Source organism: Nannobrachium achirus, assembly GCF_963921795.1.
Source record: "Nannobrachium achirus genome assembly, chromosome: 14".
In the NCBI taxonomy this organism is placed as follows: Eukaryota; Metazoa; Chordata; class Actinopteri; order Myctophiformes; family Myctophidae; genus Nannobrachium; species Nannobrachium achirus.
This window is the reverse complement of record NC_137821.1, coordinates 30811253-30836986: the sequence shown is the minus strand read 5'-3', so window position 1 is coordinate 30836986 and position 25734 is coordinate 30811253. Positions and strand designations below refer to the sequence as shown.

The window sequence follows — 25734 nt, the reverse complement described above, 5'->3', positions numbered from 1 at the left end:
GTTTTTAAAGCGGCGAGCAAGCCAGGAAGGCAGGCCGCTGTAAAATTCCACAGGCAGCCCTGAACAGGCAGAAACTAGGTCAGCACTGTTATTGCAGAGGGAAGAGGAGGGAGAGCGAGAGCGAGACAGAGGGAGAGAGAGAGAGAGAGGGAGAGAGAAAGAGGGAGAGAGGGAGAAAGAGGGAAAATGAGAGTGTGTGCATGTGTGTCTGCACACGCATGTGAGCATGATAGAGAGAGAGAGAGAGAGAGGCTAAAGGAGAGAGAGAAGAGGGGAAAGAGAAAGACAGTGTGGGTAAGCCAAAGAGTGATAGAAAGGAGGGGGCTGAAACAGGAACAGTCAGACAGACAGGAGCCCAGGCAAACACACACACACGCACGCACGCACGGCACACACAACAGTGTGTGTGTGTGTGTGTGTGTGTGTGTGTGTGTGCGTGCGTGCGCACAAGCGCCTGCGCACACGCACACATGCACGCAAGCACGTACGTACGTACGTACGTACGTACGTACGTACACACGCACGCACGTACGCACACGCTTGCGCCCAAACACAAATCCACATATCCAACACGAGGCATAAACCCATACATACATACCCATGGGCAAGGCACAAACATTAACAAACTCGTTTTACATGGATAAGCCCAGTTGTAAATGTCATGCAAAATAAAGTGAATCTGAATGCAACGCACCATAGGGACAGGTGGAATGAACTACTGTCAATTTACCACAGTCAGACGATTTGAAAACAACTGTGTATATATACACATATATAATGACAATAATAATAATATCTGGAATTTATATAGGGATTTTCTACGTGTGTTTACATGTGTGTGGGGGGGGCCAGGGGAGAGGAGAGAAGGAAAAGAAAGATATACTAGTACTAACATACTGAATTAAGGTTTGTGTCCTGGATTAAATACCGGCAACAAACTATTTTACTCCACTGTGTGGCCACCTGTTTTGTATGTGCATACTGAAGTAGGCCTTTGCTGTTGCTGTCACATTTACTGAGCAGTAGACACTGTGCAGGAAATCCCTTATGTCAAGCGGCAGTCGGCGGACGCTTTGTGAGACGGCGCAAGGGCTAAAAATGTCACAATTTCATCTGCCATTTGTGTCGGGGACAGGAAAATGCGTATGACGCCCCCTCGCACTTTCTCCTCATCTGCCTGTGACGCACACAGCCTCAACGTTAGCAGAGCCTGCACAACAGACTGGCTGACCGTGACAAGCTGCCGTAAATGTGCTTTAGCGGTGTACATACACGCTATAGTGCATACAGGCAAACATGTAAAGGACACGCGTGAAAAGCATGATTATCAATCTGCAATTATCTCGCAATGGCACAGGTGTGTGGATGTGTTTGCATGTAATGTACAAGTATGCATGCATATACAACCACATGCCCCAAAACAGCCTTCCCTATCACACGCAGACACACAAATAACTTCCAAGCCTTCAAGTGGCAACTGGCAAGGACCCTAAAGCAACTTCAAAACAAAACCCTGTCCCCACGCCTGTAAGGGACAGGATGTTCTGCGCAAACAAACATGTTAGCTCGACTGACCTGTTTCCAGCGAGTGCTAGTCTGAAAAACAGATTGTAGTTGTAAAACTCTATATTAACACTTTGGAGATATGCAGAGCAAAGAAACTACCAGGATTTACATGGGTACGCTTAAAAAATACATAAACCAAACAAAAAAGTCAATTTTGGGGGGAAGTACATCTTTAAGCTTGAATCACTGCAAAACAGTACAGCAAGAACAGGTGCTCAGCTAGTGTGGGACAAATTACTAACTAGCCTCACAAAATTGGGAGAAAAAAAGGAAAGGGGGAAAAAAGTGTTATACCAAATGAAGTGGCTTACTTTTAAGTGCAGCAGTGTCCCACACAAGTATAGGCTAATGAGCAGAACATGTGTTTCTTCTGTGGTACACAGGTGAAAGTGTAATAGGTTATGATATCTTTCAACATGTAATGACTGTTAAGAAAGATAGAACTACAGAAGGACGTGCCTTGGAAGACGTCACTCTCCATGATATTGTTGAGATCTGATAACTGTTAAATAGGTCTAAATATAGTTTTTAATTGCTTGATTGTGTGTAATTATGTTATTATTACTAATTCATTTGTATATTAGCATATTATGCTACCTATTTGAAATGACTGACCAACAAACCATCAGGCGTGATCCCTTTAACTGTTTAACATCCTGCACAACCTCTAATAGTAACTACTTAAAAAGAAGGACGAGTCTGTGACCCTGTAGAGCAGAGGTTCCTAAACTTTTTGGGCTCAGGGCACCCCTATAATTTATTTTTTATCCGAGGCACCCTACATTATATTCATAATTTTCACTCCCAGCACCTTATATTTATGGCATATTTTAGTGTTGCGAGGAAAACGTTGAGATAATAGCCATTTTGGTTAGAACTGAATGAAAATAACTTTGTACTTCATGTTTAAAATGATACTAAATGTATTTTTTAAGTGTCCAAATAAATTCCAAATATTATCAAATTATCTCGCTGCACCCGTGGACTGCCATCATGGCACCTCAGGGTGCCTCGTTAGTCGTCACCCACTTTGAAAACCCCTGCACTAGTTCCCAAACACTGTTTTGGGACCCATTTGTGGTTCGCGGGCACATTTTTATGGGTCCTTTAATTTTTGGTTTCCTACATTTGGGTTTTAATTATTATTATTTCAAAACATTTTCAAAAACATTCCAAAAAAGCAAACATTTTCATGAATGAAAAATAAATTCAACTAGAAAGATGGAATTGGAAATTGCAAGTGTGGTTGCCGTAACATGAATTTCACAAATGAATTTCGTCTTACTATTTGAATTTTCCCCATTCAAGTCAATGGGGGAAATTAATTCACTAATAAATGAATGGCCATACATGGAGGATCAGACCTTGTCCCTTTTATGCCCATATATGGACATCCCTGATGTCATCAATACTCAGCCCATATCTTGGAAAGCCTATATATGTACATACTTTGTCAGTCTCATGTGGTCTATGATGTCAGACATCTATGATGTCACCCATCTCCATATTTGGGAAAGGTTTAAGATGGAATATAGTCAGACAAGTCTGGTTGCCCTGCAGAAGCAACCACACTAATAATTATTATACTAAACAATCTAAAAATCAATACATAAATTTGAAAAGAAAAAAAAGAAAATAGGAAGTAGTGAAAATAGCAGATCTACAAGCTCTCAACGCGGCACAAAACATTTATCTAACTTAAAGGGAGACATCATTGATGAGCATTTCAGCACTGTACTGATGATTATCGTAGTCTACAGAAATAACAATATGTATGATAGAACCCATATTGACAGAGGATACTCCCATCTCAGGCCTAATTCAGCCATACACTGTATTTCGCAAGTAAGCAGTGACGTGGCAGGCCGTTGCATTCTACTGTATGTACGCCATCACATCAACCTGATTCATATGTTCTGAAAGTCAAGATCCCTATTTAGCTGTACAGACAACATCACCACCACTGAGGGTAGGTGGCTAAAAACCAGGAAGTAAGTGTTGTTGCTTTCACATCCAAAGAGTGTAACTCTGTGACATTACTGGGGTAAGCTTTTCAGCCAGGGGCGTCAATTGGGTATGGCAGGGGTATGCAGCTGCCTAGCAGCTGCCATACCCTGGGTCCAGGGGGGGAAATAAAAGTTACTTTTAAATATAAATCCATGAATGTCTCTTTGTCTATCTGCGCTGGTATTATGTTGTTAAATCACAGTAAAATAACTACAAATGCAAAATTAAACAAAATGGTCACTTTAACAAGGTATTAATTACAATTATATTCTCCACACTTGTATTCTCCACATCTTGACAAAATGGTATATTCCCAGGTTCCGCAGGTCAGCATGCATTATTGTTCATTGTGGCACGTTTACTAACATGTTAAGTTTAGCTGCACTTGAACAACCGTTCCAGGCTGCAATATCCAGCCCCTTTTTTTCAGACATTGTGAAAAATAGCCGATCTACATGCTCACAACGCCTCGCAGCGCAAGGCGTTGTGAGCATGTAGATCTGCTATTTTCACGATATAACCGTGTTATACAAAATGTAATGCCTCTTTTTCATGAGGACTCCCATCTTTGCCATACCCTAGCTTTTGCTGAACCGACGCCACTGTTTTCAGCTAAATTTCAGCAACATAACAGAGACATACAGAAGGCTGCTCAATGGTATGGCCATAAATGGTATACCCCTACAATAAATATTAGACAATAATGATGGTGGCAGTTGTTTTTTGTAGATGCTTTAGCTTAGGCCCTGGACCTTGGGACAGTTATCGAGCCATTCGCTTATTCCACACAGTACACTTCTACCCATAGATGTGGACTTTTATTACAACCCTGGCAGAGTGTCACAAATAGAGCTCAGGAATCAGATGGTGGGGTGCCCGCTGGTCCAGGCGCATACCACTTAAGCATTGCCACATTAGACATGGAAGCCTGGCGGCGTCGCCGGTTCGATTCCCAATGCGTACGACCTTTGCCGTGCGTCACTCCTCATCTCCCCCCCCCCCCCATTTCCTGTCAGTCTACTGTCCTATCAACAAAGGCAAAAAAGCCCAAAAACAAACCTTAAAAAAAAAAGGAATCGGGTGGTGTTGAGATCAAATGCAAAACAATACTAGCCAAAACTGTGTGCTAAACTTACGTTTAGTATAAAATAGCCTGATTAATTCGTTTTCTTTCTAACTACAGTATTCTTAAGAGACTGAAGGCCTGTCCATAGTATCTCCGAAATGTTCGGTGAGTTGAACTTTCCGACGTGCAAATTTCTCATTCTAAAGCTTTTCAGAAGTCGCGAGTGATTTTGAAGTCGAACCAGACCTTTAGTTTTGACCGAAAAGGGCGGTCAAAGTATGGATGGACAGGCCTTAATTGCTACAGCTGACATCTTTAATGCCACAAAGGTGCAATCAAAGTTTCTGCAATGTCTCAACATGTACAGTACATCAATAACTATGCTTTCATGTTATTTTGATGAAACGAATCGTGACCAATGTTTCTGATTGCTTCGACACTGTAACTGTATGTCAAGCTGTGATATACGGGCATTATGCGAGTGTTTGGCACTGGGAGGAGGGGTGTGAGGGGTCGGGAGGGAGGGAGTGCCTGCAAGGCGGAATGCGGGGGGCCTCGGTGTTCCAGCCGGCAAGCCAGCGGCAGGGAGCATGTGGAAAGAGGAAGGTGTCGGTTGGGCTTTCTCCCCAGCGAGGGCCGGCCAGAGGGGCCCAGCCATTAGAGCAGCAGTTGGTCTGTGAGGGGGGGGATGCGTGCATGTGTGGGAGTGTGGGAGGGGTGTTGTTAGCAAGAAGGGGTACTGAACTCTCCACAACCCCCCGGCCAAGAGAGCATGGTGGAGCCAGCCAGATGGGATAGAGGGTGGGAGAGAGAAATGGAGGAGAGGGAGGAGAAGGGAAGCTGGTAGGGGTTGGGGAGTGGTTGAGATTGTTGTATAAGTTGTGGAGGTGGCGGCTGTAGGCGGTAGAGGTGACTTCAAAAGCATCTCCTCCATGTTCAAGTTTCCTTGTATTTCAGGTCCCATGCAGCATGTCTGCGATTCCCCCTTCCACCCCCCTCTCCCTCCCTAAGTGTAAACTGTGGTACCGTGGTGATTTTGCATGCCACTCCACGCGCCGGCGAGCCAGCCCGTGTCTAAAGCGGCATACTCTCCATGGTCTGTTAGCTCCCAACCCAGCACATAATTCCCGTAATTCTGCCCCCCGTAACAGAATCATGGGAAGCATTAGCAGAAAGCAAGACCGAAAAAGTACCCCAGGAGAGAGGTAACACAACACCAATGACCTCTTTGAGGTAATTTCCCCAAAATCATTTTCAATTTCGCGCACAGTCCCTTCTTGAAGGTGCAGTGAAAGGCTCTTTGGAAGTTTTCGGTGTAAAACAACTGAGGGCTGTTTGTGAGCTTAATCGGAGTTACGTTCCTACGGTCAGCATATCTGCTGTCAGGATGGCGGTTTAGGCCGCACCAGTTTCCACTCAGCTAGAGCACAGTAGCATGTCAAGTTCACAACACCCCCCCCAAAACAACGGCAAACCCCTGTACATCCACCATTTGTAGTGGAACAGTGACTCTGATTCTGAAAAACAAAATGTGCACAGTTTAAATGAAGCTATTAAACATGCCATACCCTCCATGAGTACAGTGCACCAGTAGTTGTGTGTAAATAGGCCACACAGAGAACACCTAACATTGTTTGCCATGCTGTGTGGCCAAAACACACGTCTGGTTTCAAAAGGCCACACTTCCAAAGGTGTGACATCACTAAGCAGACCAGCAACCACACCACCACCACGTCAGAGGTCAGATGGTGGACCTGACCTCTGACCCCTAAAGCCCCAGTGGCATTGTGGGTCACATTTTCCATACAGTGCAGTGCAGGGGCTTGGGTCGGCATCCATGGAGACCAGGAATGTGGAAGAGTTGGCTGCATAGTTGGCTGTTTTGAGGAAAAAAAGAGAAAGGAAAAAAGAAAGGAAAAAAGGAGGGAGAGAGCAGCAACAACGGTGACTGGTGACATCAAAATGCCCTCTGTGCGAGAGATGGCCACTCCACAACAAACTGCCAGGCCACACTGTAACATGGACGACTGTTTTGCCACGGCACCATAGAGATGAGGAAGGGGATGGATCAGTAGAATTGCAGATGTTTACCGTAACCCGCATACATGCTTTTTTTTCCCTCCTCAGAACTATTCCTCTCTCCAGTGTTGTTAGTAAGTTGATGGACAGAGAGGGAGGAGATCGGCCCGCCACAGTAACACGGCAAAGACAAGGTTTCCCTCAACAACAAAGCCCACGTCATGTTAAAACGCCTGTTCTGACGTGTGCTGGCTACCCCCCTAAACGTCACCCCCCCCCCCCCCCCCATCCTCCCCCTCCCCTCTGTCCTGGCTGATTCACAGGGACGCAAGAGCCGTCTCTAAATTAAAAGTTTCATCACAATCTCGAAACGAGTCATCGCTCCTGAAAAAGAACTGCGTGGTGCGCCAGCGAGGGGAGGATGAGGGAGACAAGGCCTCTTTTTGGCTCCATACACAGGACACACTGACACACAGGACAAACTGCACAAACACACACATAAACACACACTCACATATACACAAACACACACTGCACACGGCCATGCATAACTACGCACACCCCCTGAGCACTCACACCCAGGACATGCACATTACATAAAAACCCTCATTTTCTCCTCACATGCGAAAACAACAACCGCAGCAATGGAGTGAGTGGCAAAAACAAGCAGGAAAACAACAGCATTCAGCCTCTCGTCCCCTCATTCCCCCCTCTATCTCGCTCTCTCTCTCAGGAAGGCAAGCACACAAGAGAACGTACCTCGGAAAACCTCCTGCTGCATCTCTGCTGCGATGTGTTCTCTCCCTCTCCCCTCACACTCCCTCTCTCTCTCTCTCTCTTGCTCGCACGCACTCTCTCTCTCTCCCTCCCTCCCTCCCTCTCGCTCTGCCTCGGTCTGTGTATGCGCGCGTCTGACTGCGCGTGGCTGCGTGTATGAGGGAGAGAGCACAGGGAGAGGCAGGCACACACACTCACACACACACAGGCAGCAGTGTGTGAAGACAGAGGGCAGGAGCGATTCTCACACTCTGACTCCCTCGCCCGCTCACTCCCCCTTTCTCGCTTTAACTCTGTCTCTGTTCTCTCTCTTGCTCTTTCGCCTGGACTCTTCTCACTCCAGTTGTGTCTCTGACACACGGTTCTTAGTGTTTTTGCCCTTTTTCCAGCAAGTGAATCCCCCTCGAATCCAATCTTCTTTTTATTTGGAAGTGTTGTTCTCCACACACACGCACGCACACACACACGCACGCACGCCCGCACGCACGCACGCACGCACGCACGCACGCACGCACACACTCACACACTACTTTATATACACAAAGCCCAGCGATAGGGAGAGGGAGGGAGAGAGAGGCAGAGGGAGACAGAGTGGGAGAGCGAGCAAGAGGACGCCATTTAAGCAGTTTGTTACGAGCACTGCAAGTCCCCAAAATGGCTGAAAACAAACAGGAGCCGTGCCAACTACGAGAAAAAAAACCTGGGCACAAGGACAGACAGACAGACCATGGAGTGAGAGCAAGGGAGCGAGTAGGTGAGGGACTGTGTGCGTTGTGCGCGTGCACGCGAGAGAGAATGGACAAACTGACAACGGGCAAATGGCGGATGGAAGTGCTCTGTGCGAGAAGAACGCGAGTTGAAATAAAAAGGCCGATGATTAGAGGGAGAGAAAGAGAGACAGGGACAGATAGGGGGAAGACAGAGACAGTGAGATAAAGTGGGACAGGCAGAGACAGACTTGGATTTCTTTATGGCCTTAGTTTAAAGGGTTCAGGTTTAACATGGAGATATGGCAACAAACAAGTCACGGTGTGTTTTAGGACACCGGGGCTTATGTGCATGTGCACACGTAGTGTACATTTGTGCACGTGACCCTTTAGCCAAACTCTGGCTTTATACCTTTTCGCTGACAGGCACCTGTTTGATTTTGCTGTTACTCAACCGTTCTCTCCCTCCCACTGACCACCACACTATCCCACCACCTTGACCTCTCGGTGTCGCGCTGCACAATGATAGGTTATGCGTAAACATTACCGTAGCACACACACATTCCTTCTGGTTCGTACACAACGGCAAACGCTCGCGCTAAGCAACTTTCAAATGAACTTTCCTCATACTTTGCCCCTGAATAGCTGGTCTCTACCACGCGCGTCATGGTAAATGGAAATTCCGCATACTTCTCCTCTCTCGGCTGCCATGCGCCACTCAACTGCCTCAGACTGAGATGGGGAGGGGGGGTATTCTCTCAGCCAGAAAAAAATTACAGAGAGAGTATGGGGTGGGGTGGTCGGGGTGGCGGGGCAAAAGAATGTTCTAGAGCCGCTATCCCGCAACACCATCACACTTCCCCACTGTCCTTTAAGCAGGACTGCTGCACAACTAGCCCCCCACCCCACCCCACCACACCACACCTCTCCTTCTCCCACCCATACCCACCAACTGAACCTTGACGCCAGCACCCCACCCTCTCCTCCCCCTGCCCTCTCTCTCTCTCTCATTGTATGCTGCCACACTTGTCTCCATGGGAACTGCTCTGGGATTGGATAGTTCCTGTGACCTCTCAGGCTCTTAGAGTTGGAGCTGGAGTTAGAGGACCCCCAACGTACTCTTTCACGTTTTCACAGCATGTTGGTGTGTGTATGTGTTCTATATGTATGTATGTATGTAAGTATTGTATGTATGTATCTACAATAGTGTGTGTGTGTGTGTGTGTGTGTGTGTGTGTGTGTGTGTGTGTGTGTGTGTGTGTGTGTGTGTGTGTGTGTGTGTGTGTGTGTATATAGTGTGTGTATAGTATACTATGCTCGGGTAGGCATGTTACAATGATCAAGAGTGGTTCTCTGAGATTAAATAATTTTTTTTTACCCATGGTCCATTTTTACACTCTCAGAATAAAGACTAACAGATGATTTCACTGTGTGCACACGTGCGTTCATTCGTTCGAGCGTGTGTGTGTGCGAGAAAGACAGAGGGTGGGAGAGAGAAATTGTGTGTGAAGCAGATTGCCCGTTGGCAAAGACAATAGTGTGTGTGTGTGTGTGTGTGTGTGTGTGTGTGTGTGTGTGTGTGTGTGTGTGTGTGTGTGTTCCAGGAGTGCGGCCGTCCGCTCCACACATGTGTGCTAGCATTGTCCCGTGGCTGAAGCCAGCCACTAACTCCTCTGTATTCAGAGGCAGCCCCCGTCGTCCAGCCGTCTCTATTCATGGGCCTTTGCCCGAACGTGATCATAGCTTTTCATGCTGTGCTACCAAGCGACACACATCTGAATGCACAAAGATGGCAGAGCTAAGGGAGCCATCTTGGTGGAAAATGTAAGCCATAAACAGCACCGTGCAACACTTAACCCTTATCTACGAAAAAAATAAATTAAAAAAAACATCACTCTTTCAAAAAGAATGGTCTGTGGGACACTTCTACCCACTTCAGCCCCATTTCAAAAATAGCGAAAGCGACATTTCGTGAACATGTAGAACTCTCTCTGCTATTTTAAAAATAAATATTTGAAAAGCTTTTCACCTACAATATAATGGCAAGCGCAAAACACTGAGGGACACCAGGTTGAAAGTGGTTAAAGGGATACTTCAAAAAACCTTTTGATAATTATTTAAACAAATAAAAAAGTAATTGAAAAATCAAACCTCGGTTCGAAGTGAAGCGGTGAATTTTTATTCTATGTGTTCTAGAGCTTTGAAATCTGTGTTCTAGATCTATACATTCTGTGTTCTAGATCTATACTTTCCATGTGCTATACTTTTATGAATTCTGAATGAATGAATGAATGATTTTGTCTGGAGGGCCAAATTGTCATGTGAAGCTTGACCAATCCTCAATTATGCATGCATGGGACATGTACGGGACAGACATTCTCACTCCTTGAGAATCTATGGGAATCCTCAAAAAAACAGGTACGGGACAGACAAAGCCACTCCTTGGAAGCGGCTTTCACCGCTTCAGAAAAAAAAAAAAAAAAAAAACACGGCCAACTCACGTACTAGGAGGGTAGTATGAGTTACCAGAACCAAGGACGGGTGATTTCGATGATCTATCACGGTTAAAATGGAGTTTGAAGTTACAATGGGTTCGTATAGGAAGGGGGTGTGTCTGATAAAATGAATATCAAATATCTAAACAGGGGTTGACACTAAGGTATCAGAAGCACTTGCCCGTCTGACAAGTACAGGTCATGTACTTAAAATGCATTATTATCTGCCTACAACACTATATATTTTTGTTAGGCCTATCCACAACTTTCCAACATCCCATCATGCATTGCGCAGAATTTGTATGGAGCTTCCGGCGCCGCAGTCGAGTGTGATCTACAAGCTCACAACGGTTGCATCTGCGACGCGAGCTTGTATGTCTGCTGTTAACCAGAAGTGTGGTGCAAAGAATTCTCCAGTAAATTCCCGCGGAAAGAGGTGGAAAGCTCATAAATACTAATAATGTTTCATAACAGTAATCCTAACACATTATAAAGCATTTTATAATGACTTATAAGGTCACATACTGTAAGGCTACTGTAATCTCCTTATAACACTATAAATTAAAGGTACTGTATAAGCACCCATAAGTACTAAATGCAATCTAAACACATTATAAAGCCTTTTATAATGACATATAATGTCAAGTATCATAATACTTCATAATTACAGGTCACTCACAGATCTTTTCTTTTGGCCAGTACTATGTAATAATAAGAGTTGTAATACATTAAAATATTTTTAATGCATTATAATGAAATTGCATGTTGGCTGCTAGTCCACTCTCGCCTCGCATAATGAAATTATAAGTTACGATAAATGGTCATTGAGTGTTTTATTATAAGTGTGGAAAAATATCATTAAATCTATGCAAGAACTTCACCTTAACCTTATGCCCATACATGGAGATCCCTGTCTGTAGAACCAGCCACACAGATATGGGCTGTCTTGGCCATCTGTCTTGGCCATATATGGATTCTGTTAGTGTGGTATGTGGCCGATGTGGCCTCCATATATGGGCATTCCCATATGAAGTCCAGTTAGATATGGTTAGATATATTGATGACATCAGGGAACTCCATATATGGGCATAAAAGGGAATCTGTTAGTGTGCCATCACAGTGAAGCCAGAGCATGATGTCAGAGCGGCAAACCCATTCTGTTAAGAGTGGTTCCCCTGACATCACAGCAAACCCATAGACCTGTGATGTCACAGTGATGTGTCAGGGGTACCACAGTGTCAGGTGTGACCTACAGAGATATGCGGAACGTGGACAAGATGTGCCGGTTTTCATAGTTAACTGCGACCTATCGCAATAAAATGCTTTATAATATGTAACTTATTGTCATAAAGGAGTATTTATTCATTCTTAATTAATTACAGTGTTTTTACAAGTAGATTATAATGCATTATAAACACGGATGCATAGGAAGTGTTACCACTCAAATCTTTGACAGGCTATATTGTTCTATATAGCCTATGTAGGTGTCTACAACAGATTAAAATGTTCAGGTATGCCAAAGCCTTCTAATGTCACATTAACTAATATTTTGAACACTAACACATTTTTCATTGGGAAACATGCAATTGTCTAATGACTCGGCGGTTGACAATGTCACACTGTTTTTGTGTCATTACTACATTTTGAGCTACTGTTACATACCACAACCCTGCTTTGTTTTATTTGCCGCAAGCTAAGATGAGCACTGATGAGAACATAATGTCTAAGGCTGACGATGAGGAAAAAGCGCAAACGTTGGTTTTGTTTTTTCAGTTCCCAGAACTGGCCCCTAGGCTAAGCAGTTTTAGTGGGGCTGTAAAGAATACAAGAAATTGTAAGTTTTTATATTGTACCTAAGGCAGAACTGTTATAGATCACCACATAATACTGACTGCAGGCAAAGGCCTTGATTATGTGGTCTAAAATCATTGATTATGCGGGCAAAAATCCTTGATTTTGTGAGGATATATGCAGGTTTTTATGTGGTGAAATTGCGGAAAGTTGAAAAATATGTGAAAAGTTGTGAATTGTGCGAAATATTCGAAAGGATGCGAAATATGCAGGGGTTTATGTGATTTTTATGCTGTGAAATATACGGTAGTTCCGAAATATATGGGCGGAAATATGCGATAATACTTACATCTTTATTAATCGCTAATGTATTCATCCATTATTTCCTGAACATTTTACATTCTGTTTATTTTACATTTCTGAAACAATGTAAGACCCTGTTTTGACTCTTCTCTCCACAAGCTACAGTATTGCCAAACCAGGAATGTGCTCAAAATATTGAATATAGGGATGTGTCAGTGCCCTGTATTGCAATATTTTGATTATTATTTTATTTTTTATGTTTTCTTTTGTTTTAATCAATTGCAGTGACGTCAATACGTGCGCGTCACGCGTCTCTGACGCATTCACGTTGCCTAAAGACGCATTCACGTCAGTGTCCTTGGGTCCCATGGACGCATCCACGTTAAAATAATTTACCACGTCGCGAAAAAAATATATTTTAAAAAGTCCAGACGCCACCATTGTTCATGGGTGAAGGCATGCTACTTAATGCTATGTTAACACAAATGAAATCCGCGTAGAAGGTCTTAAAACAGACGATAGAACTAACGACAGTGCGTTCTATCGTCCACCGATGCCATTTTGGGCGACCGTAGATGGTCACAGAATTCAATGGGTGCCTGAGTTTTAGCGTAGCACCGGGCCGCTCTCTGACCATAGTGGCACAGCATGTTTGGTGATACACCGAAAAGGGTTCCCCCACAGAACGTGTGCAAGGCACAGCGCTGAAATATGACGTCTCTACACTGCAGCGACACAACAAGCAAGCAACACTTTATGCAGCTGCACCCATCAGAACTTGCATCAAAGCCCTGATAATATTTATAATAAATAATTGCTCTTCCTTGCGTTAGCATGGAGTCTGTTCTTTAGAGACTAGAAGCGGAGTTTTACAGAGTCCATGGAACGTAGTGGGGGCGCTCAGGCTAGCGCACCCCAGGCTAGTGTAGCTAAGGCTAGTGTTAGTGTATTATATGTGGAGCAGTGTCTGCCTCGCTCTCTCCCCGACCGCGTCCACAGTGGTGTCGCATTAACGTGTATTTTGCGATCATCGCACACGACGGCGACGCTGCCATTAACAAGCGAGCTTTTCGTGTCAAGCATGCATGCAGAGGCAGGAGGTAAACAAAAGCATCCAGTCCATAGAGTTGATACAGTCAGGCAAGTCAACGCGCATTCGCGCACTGCTATGACGCATTGACGCTCGCATCAGCCCGTTCCAGCAGTGTTTCTCAATCAGTAGTCCGCGGACCTGACTAGCGCCGCATGCATGTTAATGCACAACACAGGCATGCACTCGTCTCCGACACACACACACACACACACACACACACACACACACACACACACACACACACACACACACACACACACACACACACACACACACACACACACACACACACACACACACACACACGGTCCTCTCACATATGGAAAACATTAACGCTTATAACGTTTTGAACGATTAAAACCTTTTTTGGGGGAAAAACTTTTGAAAAATAAAGAAAATATATGTTTTTATTTTTCGATAAAATAATCTTACAATTCCAAATTGTAAGATTTGGAATTGTGGTTAATTTCTTTCATACACATTTCTACGTAACATGAACATAACCATATAATAACCAATTCAAGTTAAATGCTGCACTTTGTCAAAAATGACATGACGCGTTGAATTTTTGTGGGACCCATAAAATATCCCTGGGACTCATCCGAAAGACCCCTCTTGGGTCCCAGGACTCATTACATTAAAAACCTATTAACATCACTGCAATTGTCTTCATTTGTATTGCTGAGCCCTACAGTAATACATTTTGCAATGCAAAGGGATAAAGTAGTGAGAGCCGAGGAGAGCGGCAGCAACATTTTGATCGTGTGTGTCATATAGGCAAGAATATTGTATCGTGAGCTACCTGCCAAAGTGCCAATACCCAACCCTATACCAAATTATGAACAATATTCTAGCCCAGCAGTAGGACTCCCTTTGTAGGTTGGTCATTCTGTCCATTCACCACAGTACAATACAACATACAGTACAATACTGTATTTCAGAAACTATTGTCTGGATTGACAAGGAATCGCATGTGCACCTTTATGTACCCTAGATGGTGGTCCATTGGTCACTACTGACCCCAAAGCCTTTTTTCTAATGCCACCATTGGCCACAATTTCCACTTCCACACATTTTACTCAACGATCAACAATTACTGGCTGGATTGCTATGGACCTTCCTGTGCACTTTCATGCTCAAGAGGATGGCCCCTACTGACTTTGGTGACCCAATGGTCTTTCCTCTAGTGTCATCATTAGACCAAAATTTCCACTTTGCACACACAATATCCCAAAGTGTAATGAGCACATTGCCATGAAACTCGCTGAGCGCATGCATGCTCCCTGGAGGATGATCCCTAATGATTTTGGTTACTCAGTGTCCTTCCCTTTAGTGCCACTCTTAAGCCAAACTTACCACTCAAAATAAAATAGGGAATATCACAGCACCATGTTAGATTAATTGGACAAAAAGATCTATATTGGCAGCCATCTTTGTGTATTGTAATCTAAATGGCTAATGTAGCAAGCTACACTGCTTGGTATGGTAAATATCAATGTAGTAGTGCTTATTTGTTTCAGATCTTTTAGCCCCAAATTCCCAATTGAAAACCGATGTTTCACCATGCACATTTGTTAATTGACCTATTTCTAAATCACGGTAGTTCAGAGTGTTTGACTCCAATAACTTTGCGACTGAGGTCACACAATTCATTTTGTGGGGGCTTTCACAAAGTTGTTCCATTCAGTACTGTCCTAGTCTCGCATTGCCAGACTATCAGAGATCTCCTCCTACTGATATGTCTGGGGAAATCTAAATTCACTGAATGGGCTTATAGAAACCCATCAGTTAATATTCCTACGCCCACTGCTTTAAAACCCCAATTCTGATACCATCCCATATGAGGGACCAAATCTCTGCATTGGTTCGAATCTGCAAATCTGTTATCTTTAACATTTCTTACATTATTTCCAGTTTTAGTCATTCACTGAAATTACAGTAGATGTCACCAGACTAATCTGTAGGTGGAGAAGGAGATCTCTGATCGTCTGGCTATGCAAGACTAGACTACTCTACTACTTTATCTATTGGCTGCATGTTGAAAGGTCAGAGGCTGGTATAGGTCAATAGTCAAAGATACATTTGGGTGAAGAATCATAGGAGAGAGGAGACAGAGAGTAGAGGTGTGATGTTCACCAAGACCAGTGTTGGGAAAGTTAATGAAAAATAGTAACTAGTTACCATTACTAGTTAGTTAATTTCAAAAGTAACTCAGTTACTTTACTGATTACTCACACCAAAAAGTAATGCGTTACTGTGAAAAGTAACTTTTTAGTTACTTTTTAGTTTTTATTTTAGTAGCTAATTTATAGTAATGACCTTATAGCCTGGTTAAACTTTATAGCTTGTAACTCAAAAGAGAAATTAGACATTTGCCCGTGACCCAAACTAGTGAAAACAGCAGATCTACAAGCTCACAACGCATCGCTTTGTGCTGCGTTGTGAGCTTGTAGATCAGCTATTTTCACTATTTCTTAAATATTTGTGTTCTAATTTATGGAATTTCTTCGATTTTATTTATAATGTATTCATGGAATTGCTTACAAAATAACTTTGACCTTTATTATTAATTTGCAAGCAATGTAGGCTACAAAAAAAACATATTTTCCATTTATGAAATAATGACCACAGGAAGTTTATAAGCTTTCTTTCTCTAACAACAATATCATGGTTTGATACTTTGATGAGCCTCAATTAAATAGACCCGACAACAGATTTGACCGCGAGTCGGGACCGTAGAGTTATATAATTATAATACTGTAGGTCGACTGGACGCATGGATTTACAAGACGTTGTCAATCATCTCATCAATAACGCACAGCTGTCCACCGTACGCAGTGGACGGGAAAGGTCAGCTATACTGTAAGTGATCGCATTCTATCATATTGTACCTAGTGCGGGCTATCTGTTGTCACGTTTGCAGTCTGTATGTCTGCACTAGTCTGTTGGTAAAGCACAAACATGCCCAGTGCGCACCACAGCGCACATCACCGCGGCTCTGTCAGGCATTTCGTGTCTCTGTCTCCCCTCTCCTCTGTCTGCTTGTGAGTGACAGAGGAAGATTCAGCTCAGCTCTAGATGCATAAAATAACGCAAAAGAACAGAGGAACGCACCGTGTAGTAACGGTAACTGAGTTACTCAATTTAAAAAAGAACGTGTTAGAGTACTCGTTCCTGAAAAAAGTAATTAGTTACCAGTAATTAGTTTTGTAACACGTTAGTCCCAACACTGACCAAGACACCAGAGCGTAGCAAGCAAGCACGCACCAACTCTCCATGTATGTCAATGGCAATTTCTGCCTATGCATGTGCTGTGTGAAGTGCCCGTTAGGCCGATTTCCACTTAGGTGTAAGGAGCGGCATTGACTCTAGGGGCTGCTTTCATGGCTTTTAGAGCAAACATCTCTACCAAAAAAAATAATAATAATTAGATACGTAAAGGATGGAGGGGGGGATGTGGAGCTTGAGCAAAAAGTGAATAGTGACCTGACATGTAGAGTCTACAATACATTAGAGTCTACAGTGTAGACTCTATGACAATTGATAATGAATCGAATATAAGCAACAAAGACGCAGAATAATCTCAGAGAAGCGATGATGAATACTGACCTGGCTATCTGAGTCAGACTGACATCAAGGAAGTTCCAGAAGATTGTGCATCAGATGTCTTAAAGGTGAGCTGCCTCACAACGATGACACCCAATGTCCTATTGCCAGCCTACAGAAAAGCAGAAGAAATGGCTGACATGAGCATTTTATTTTACAAATGGATATTACAGAGCATGTGTTAAAACCATCTTGCACATTATGGTGAGAACATTTTCAATGTATATTGAACATATGTGCACAATGCGTGCACAAACATACACATGCGCGTACTACCGTGGTCAGCTGTCCAACCACTTATACTTAGTGACCGGGGTCCCCCAGGGCTCTATACTTGATCCCTTCCCGTTTCCCTCTGCTCAAATCTCTTCATCAAAAAGAGCTGATCTGAACAGCTGCAACACATCGACACATGCTTGTAGATCTGCTATTTTCAAAATGTCACCCCAGAATAAGGATGCTAGTGTTCACGTGGTTAAACTGGCGTGATGGAAAGTGCAGAGCGTGTCACAGGACTAGGGCATAGGGTGGATCCCTCAGAGTATCAGATGACGGAAGTGGGGTTTCAGCACGAAGCGGCTGCTAAGTGATTCATATCCCAGAGGCCAGCGAATCAGGCCATGACCAGCATACTTGTATGAGCACAGCAGTGAGCAGGCCTAAGATAGTGCCGAGTCACTGTAACACTTTCAGTGCAAACAGGAATGCTAAAGTGCACAATAAAAGTGTGTACGGTACACACAGGTAGGAAGTACTAGATCAATTTGGTGATGTTTGCTCTAAAAGCAACCACCGGTATAAAGTCAAATGTGCAAAAGGACACATAGAAGGGAAGGAGAGAGGAAGCGAAGGTTAGGGAGAGCGGCTGTTGCCAAAGGAGACTGGAAAGGATAGGTGGAAAATCATCTGGGAGGGGTGCCTGATATGGTTCGGGGTGGGTGAGGTGGGGGCGCAGGGCTGGAGGGAGGGAGCGAGGCTGGTTTTTCCACTGCCAGAGAGAACGGCTAAATCAAATTAATTAGCTTCTTCATCTCCAGGCAGCTACTCAGGCATGCCATACTGGCGAAGAGAGAGATGGAGGGGGGGGGGGGGGGGGGGGGGGGGGAAGGAGCCTGTATGCATAAGAGAATAAGAGTGAGTTCAGAAGGAGCGGCAGGGGTGTGCTGCGGGCTGGGGGGTGCATAATTCTTGTTGTTTTGCAAGGGCCGGTCCTGTGCTGTGTAATGAGGAGGAGGAGGAAGTGGCTGCTGCTTGTTGACTGACGATGAGTGCTGCCGCGTTTCGGGGCTGTGGTACTTCCTGTTTCTAGACAGCATGTATTTTGAGGCCACTGTACATATCCCATCTCTTCCATACGCGTCTTTAAATAGCATCTGCACCTCAATTTGAATCTTCAGTGGGGGTGGCGGAGCGGGATGGGTGGTTACTTGAGAGGGAAACCAAAAAGGTAGAGTGCACGAAAGAAACAGGGAGAGGAGATAGTGGAGGATCATGAAATCAGCCATCAAAAAGAGTAAAGAACTGCACTGTTAACTTGGTGTTGATACAGAAGGAAAAGAGGCAGCTAAAAAAAAGTGAGGCAGATGGTCAGAGGCAGTGGCACGGTGCCAGAGGGAACACAACGGCGGTACAGCAAAGAAACGCAAGAGAAGAAAAGAGGAACAAGAGGAAAAACTGCTGCGAAAGGCCTTAGGGATGAGGAGAGTCGTGCATAGTCTGCAGGACAGCATGTGGCCGTCTCTACGTCTTAGCATGCGTGAGAGCGGGAAGGAGGCAAAATGGAGTGAGGGAAGTGGGAAGATGGTACAGAGTGAGAGAGAGGGGGTCAAAATGAAAAGAAGGCTGTAGTGAAATGGAGAGGTTCAGAGCATTGGGGAGATTGAGGGGAGGGAGAACCAGTAAACATGTGACAGCAAGGGAGAACTGTGGAGGGGAACAGATGAGAAAAATACCATGCGGTGCGGTGTGGTAATTTGCAAACGGTTTTCAAAGGGGGAAAAAAATCTTTGAAAAGTGCTGAAAAGGAACCCTGACAAAGTAATGCAATAAGGCTAGTGAGCAGAAGTACCAACAGGGCAGGAGTGAAAGAAAGACAAATGCCTCGGGGAAGAGAGATGTGGAGAACTTGATGCTGCATCGCCACCCAGGCCTGGCCTAGCTCCACTGTCTGTGAGAGCTAATTGCAACACAACACAGGTTATAGAACAATTAATTTATCACCCAGATAGTTCCTGGAGGACACTGCAATAGCCTTTCAAAATGTAGAACCCCCCCGAATCCCTCCGCGTCTAGATTAGCTTGTATATCAGTTACGTTTTTGCACAGAATACGGATGCTGGGGTTTAAATGGCTAATAATTTAAAAATTCCAAGCAAAGAAAGCTGGTGTGTTCTCTGGGAAAGCTAATATTGGCAAATGACTGATCAAAGTCGACCACAACAAAGTTTTGCAAAATTATCCATGAACTTGCTGTAAATGGTTGTTAGCATGATACAGACGCTGGAGTAATAGGATGACAACTAGATTATGAAAGGAAGGATAAAAAAATGGACACTCTTGGCAGGGGCTTGCTGACACATCCAAAACAAACACTAGAGGAACAGGACATTCCCTCTGCAGGCAGAAAGGGCTGGCCTGTTCCAGTGGAGGAGCTCACCCGCACGTCCCCCATTTTTGGAGCTGTGTGCAGCTCCCTATACGTGGCTGTGTGGGTCTGTCTGTGTGTGTGTCTGTGTGTGTGTGTGTGTGTATGTAGCCTGACTTCGGCGCGTAACTAGTGCCGCACCATTTACGCCACTCGCGCAATATATACATCAAAATGTGCGGCTCGGCCGGGAATGGTGTTCTATTACCTTTCGTTCCGATCCGCTTTACCATGCCGACGTAATCGGCAAAAAACGACGCTTAATTGTCCCCATTGACTTATAATGGGACAATGCAAGAAATCACTTTCAAGTATTTTTCTCTCGTAAACCATAGGAGCTACAGTTTCAAACCTCGGAGAGGAGATTCATAATGATTTTAAGAATGAATCGAAAAATAATTACATCACTCGGCCTCATGGTGGCGCTATAACGGCCCACTTTACGTTTTGCCCCGTAACTCTTGAACCGTAGATCGGAAAATTAAAATTCTTTTTTCCCTGGATTCCTTGGGTCAAGACGCATCTCCCCATATAGGCCACGCCCATTTGCGCCAGGATAGATTTTCCGCCATCTTGAATTTTCTCCAAAACACACTTTTTGCTCCTTTTCCTACATATTTTCTTCAAATGTCACAAAAATCGGTACACACACACACACACACACACACACACACACACACACACACACACACACACACACACACACACACACACACACACACACACACACACACACACACACACACACACACACACACACACACACACACACACACACACACACACACACACACACACGATTTTTCATTACTAAACAACAACCAGGCACATAACTAAGAGAATTTGTGTTATTTCAATGGTGGTGGACAGTTCAGTGAAATTTGCTAGTCGAGGCTTTCTTTGTCATTATCAAAAGACAAATATTGGCATTGCTGCCGAGAGTAAATATGGACTTTTAATGGTAGAAAGAAGGTAACAATCATTTTGTTGGTTATACCTGTAAGTAAAAGTCCACGATTTCCATCATGCCACCAGTGGAGTCGATGGTGTCACAGGTGGCTGTTTCTCTCTCCTTTCAAACTTTGCGAAATAACTGTTTACATATTCACTGGCTGACTTGTCTGAGGAAGCAAAAGGAAAAGCTATTTTTTTAATCAGTTTTTGCTTTAACAACAGGGCTTGAGTTGAAGGTACAATACAACTATCTGACTATCATAACGCTCCATTACAAATGAATTACATAAGTCTAAAGAGCTACTAGGTTTTCCTATAATAAGTCAATTTTGGAAACAGGCCTGTCCTCCCTTCCCTGCTAAGCGCCTGCCTGTCTTCCTGGCCTGCCTCTTTTATTATTGTGCTATACAGCCCCGCCTCTTCTGAAAACAAGCTCACTGACATCACCAGACAACAGCTCCCCCTGGATAAGTGAATCTTCGCCAGGCTTCACCTCCATGCAGGAAACAAAATCCTCTAAAAAACAAGTAATACACAAGCAGCACCACTAGAGAAATTATAACAGGTAAAACAGCCTTGAGGGTGGCTGTTATTAATGGTTGTAAAGAAAGTGAGAGGTCTATTATTACAACGCTGCACTGTATAATATTACCATAAGACTTAGTTATTCCTGATGGCGCCAGCTTATAATGTACCAAATACAAACATCAACCTCTGCTTGGTAGGAACCATTGAATGGCAAAGATTGAATATTCATGACTTGGCAGCATTGATGACTCAGATGCATGGTATCTTCAAATATGCACATTGCCTGCCTGTTATATGCATTCATTTGTTTACAATGGTATATTAAATCCAGGTGCAGGTAAAAAACTGACCGATTCGGTGTCAATGGTAGTCACTGACCTTTTATCCCCTTCTTTATTATCTTTAATTTGACATTGTACAAATCTATTTTAATTCAGAAAAAAAAAAAAAAAAAAACATTACCTGATAAAGCATTTGCTGACCCAATGTCTTGTACGGGCAGCCATGAAGTATACTTGTATGAATTTCTGTCAAGTAGCCATGTGACCTGTCACTTTTCCAGACCATTATGCACCAACCTCCTCTGAGCAGTAGAGGGGGCAAAGATGTCAGCACTCAGCAGTCGGCCTTCTGGAATCCACTTCCGCATTGAAAGTATGGTTGTGTAATTTCACCACAATGGTCTTTTCTCATTTTTCACCAGAGGAGGGTGCTAACTGTAATATAATAGCTCCTTTGTATGATCATGGAAGCTGCATGCCTGGCACATGGACAGTAGAGTGCTATCTATCACATCATCTTTTTCTTTAATTACATGTTATTAAGTAAATTGAAATTAATTGTTTCATGCAATAAGGATACTGCAGATATACGATCTGTCCCTGCACTTGGACTTGAGAATGTCATCTTCCTCTGTGCTGAACCTGCCAAACACATGGTCAAGCATAGCAAGTGAAACACAAGGCAGTTGTCAAGGTGTATTGTATTAAAAAGAAAAAAAGAGTCATAAGCAGTTACATGTTTGTTTGATATCTTTATTTGAATAGTCGTCACTTACACACAAAAAAAAGTATGTTTCAATTGTTACAAGATTAACAAAACAATCCCTTCACTGACTGGATCATACATCAGGCATTCCATCATAAACTAGAATTCACGGCCCAGTACATAAAATAAATACTAACAACACAGTCATGCAACATTTATATATATCTGATGAATTCTGAAAGGAAAACAATACTCTTCTTCTTGTCTGTCAAAGACCTCATACAATATGATGTCTATATTATAGTAGAAAGGTGTCACTTTTCTCACTTACACACTTGCCAGATTCATCCATTAACGTCTGATAAAATCTGGTAGGAAATTAATACTCTTTACTCTTCTTACTTGTCAAACCTTATATAGTAGAAAGGTGTAAGTTCCTGCTTGTGAACAGTCAACAGAACACTGACTATAACTACTTGTCCCCAAGGACAGGGAACAAAACCCTAACAGGATTAATGTGCAGTATTGTGACTGAAAAGGGCCGTTTTCCAGTCCCAATATGCTAAAACATGATGTCCTTTACATTATAAGCTGCCAGAAGTCTATGTATAAAGTTGTCCATCTGGCTACTTAGAAGTAGTAGTAGTCAAAACCATAGAGCGCTTATTTTTTAAATACATATGCATAGAGGCTTATTGTGCATTGTGTGCTAGGCTGCTAGCTAGCAAAATGGCTTCACCACAGACGAATATTAAGAACCTTAGTTAATGACAACTTAAAAACGGTAATTGTACTGTTAACTGGGAGGACATTACACTGATTTCTCATTCAAACGTGTTCTCATTCAGCCCAAAGGGTTCAAGACAAGAGGAACATGATCAGGGACAGGCTGAGTGACCATTCTGACCAAGTTAACCAACAAGACGGTCTAGACTCCATTTGTCTGCTTCACAACAGCCTACGGAGCGACACCGCCGCCATATTGAAACATTACGGAACCAACAATGTCTATTAGTTAGCCACAAGCTAGTGCTACCGTTAACTTCTACCACATTAAAATACCAATCAACAAGAAATATCAATACCGCCCAATCCAGATTAAGTAACATTTTCACCATGACTGCAAACAACCCAACAAACGTTATTAATCCCGTTATAGACTAAATAGACACGGCTAACAAGATCGGGGGACTAGCTAGCTAGCTAAAAAGAGACTTTAGTATACACACTACAGACACACAACGCGTACACAGCCTAACGTTGCGTTAGCATCTATTTATCATGTTTTAAAACATTGGTTCTCAAAGTGGGATCCGGGGACCCCCAGGGGTCCTTGAGGGAGTCCCCAGCTAAATGATAGTTATGAACCGTGTACAAATGGAACCATGGAGTCGGACGCTAACGGGACCATTTGGTTCCTTCTGTACACTCCAAGTTAAATTAACAATGATTTTACAATATAAATTGGGGTCTCAAAGATAGAAATGCCATTAAATGGGGCCCGTAGCTTAATGCATGTTAAACTCGGGGTCCTTGAATTAAATGGTTGAGAATCACTGCTAGAGTCCTAAAAGATCATTTCAAATGGGGGTCCGCGGGCTTATAAGTGTCAATTTGGGGGTCCTAGACGTGAAAAGGTTTGAGAATCACTGCATAGCAGTACCATGACTGTATGTAAAGAACAACCCTACAAATGTTATCCTGTTATAGACAAAATAGACACGGCTAAATTGGGACATTCACACTGAGCACTATTAACTAGAAAATATACATTTGTTCTAAGTGGGTGGCAGTGTCCACACCATCAACTATAAAACATCAAATACACATGGCGAAAGATATAGTTATCTTAGCTTGCCCAGTGGGTATGGCGCTTAACCAGATCGGGAGACTAGCTAGCTAGCTAGAGACTACACCGACCGAAACGACAAAACACGGCTAGATGGCCTAACGTTGCGTCAACATGCATTATCATGCTTTAAAATAAGACGCAAAAGGCCTTAACAGTTATACAACCGTAAGTAAATACACTGGTGACTGACGTGACGTTATAATAAGCCCAGTAGTAGCCTACTAAGAAACGTCTAGCGGGGAAGACATGTCCGATATATGATTGACTCACTGTTCATGGTCAACAACAGATCGTTTTAGCTGTATTTCGGGTCTAGTTTGTTAATGTGTAAACACTGGAGTAGAACAGCCTTATATTTTGATGATGCCATGATGGGGTAAGATGGTAACATATTTACCATTTACAATTCAATCCATTAAAGAATGTACCCCAAATAAACGTCAAAACATCTCGAATTGGGCCTGAAACATGCGTGCTGCCATAATACGAAGTCAAATGTATGAAAATAAAATAAATACTTAATAGTGGCCAGAAACAAAATCAAGAAAAAAAAAGGTAATTGGACAGGACCAGAGTTTTCTAGAAGGCTCTGGACAGGACTAATAACTGTCTAGCTGGGGTAAAGAAAGTTGTTAAGCAAAATGCAAATAGTAATACTCTGAGTTAACTTAATGGCAATGTACTTACAATATCAGTCGTATTGCATCAGTTCATTTGTTGATTTGTATCTTAACTGGGTCTGACAAAAGGTTTTTTAACTGAATAAAATGACAAATTTCGTGATATGTCCACGTCTTACCGCCAAAGCCAAAAGGCGTTCAGACTGCTCCGAAAAACCATGGCCTGCAATCAAACTTAACATTTTAACAAAGAAACGGGTTTTAAATGCAACATTTCTTAAATAAAACGAGGTCTAATATACATTCACAGCCATTCTATACAAATTAGACAACATTCTTTGCTAAAATGCACTTAATTCAACATTGTAGGCTTCTCCCGGACTTTCCAGACGACGGTGCGGGTAAATGCAATCCTTTAACTGGCCACAGTCTCCACGCAAGTCCGAGGATCGAGGCAAAGTCCCGTAGATGCAAAAATCTCGTCCTAAAAAAACGGATACTTCGACGTGTACTGAAAACAGCTGTAAAAATAACGAGTGTGAAAATAGTTTGAGTTGAAAATGTTTAGAAAATATATGCTTTTTCCTATGCTTTCATCAAGCACATTGGTAGGCCCGAGCCCTGAGCTTCTTTTCTTAGAGCAGAGGCTGATCCAGAGCGAGACGAACGAGACAGCAAGGATTTTTTTTATTTTAGCTCTGAGGGAAGAAATTCACATC

The 25734-nt window shown here is 43.3% G+C and overlaps 1 protein-coding gene across 2 annotated transcripts in view; it reads right to left on the bottom strand.

The window, feature by feature from the left end:
- The window catches only part of zbtb4 (zinc finger and BTB domain containing 4), a 30034-nt gene extending 8647 nt beyond the window's left edge, over positions 1-21387 (bottom strand). The window contains exons 1-2 of one of the 2 annotated variants that reach the window (XM_080742353.1): positions 21072-21387; positions 17434-17542 (exon numbers count right to left, since the gene is read on the bottom strand). The gene's annotated coding sequence lies outside the window, so the exon portion shown is untranslated. Of the gene's footprint in view, positions 1-7417; positions 7515-17433; positions 17543-21071 lie in introns of those variants that run through there. The other variant, XM_080742354.1, reaches the window with a different exon arrangement.
- Positions 21388-25734: the final 4347 nt, after the last annotated feature.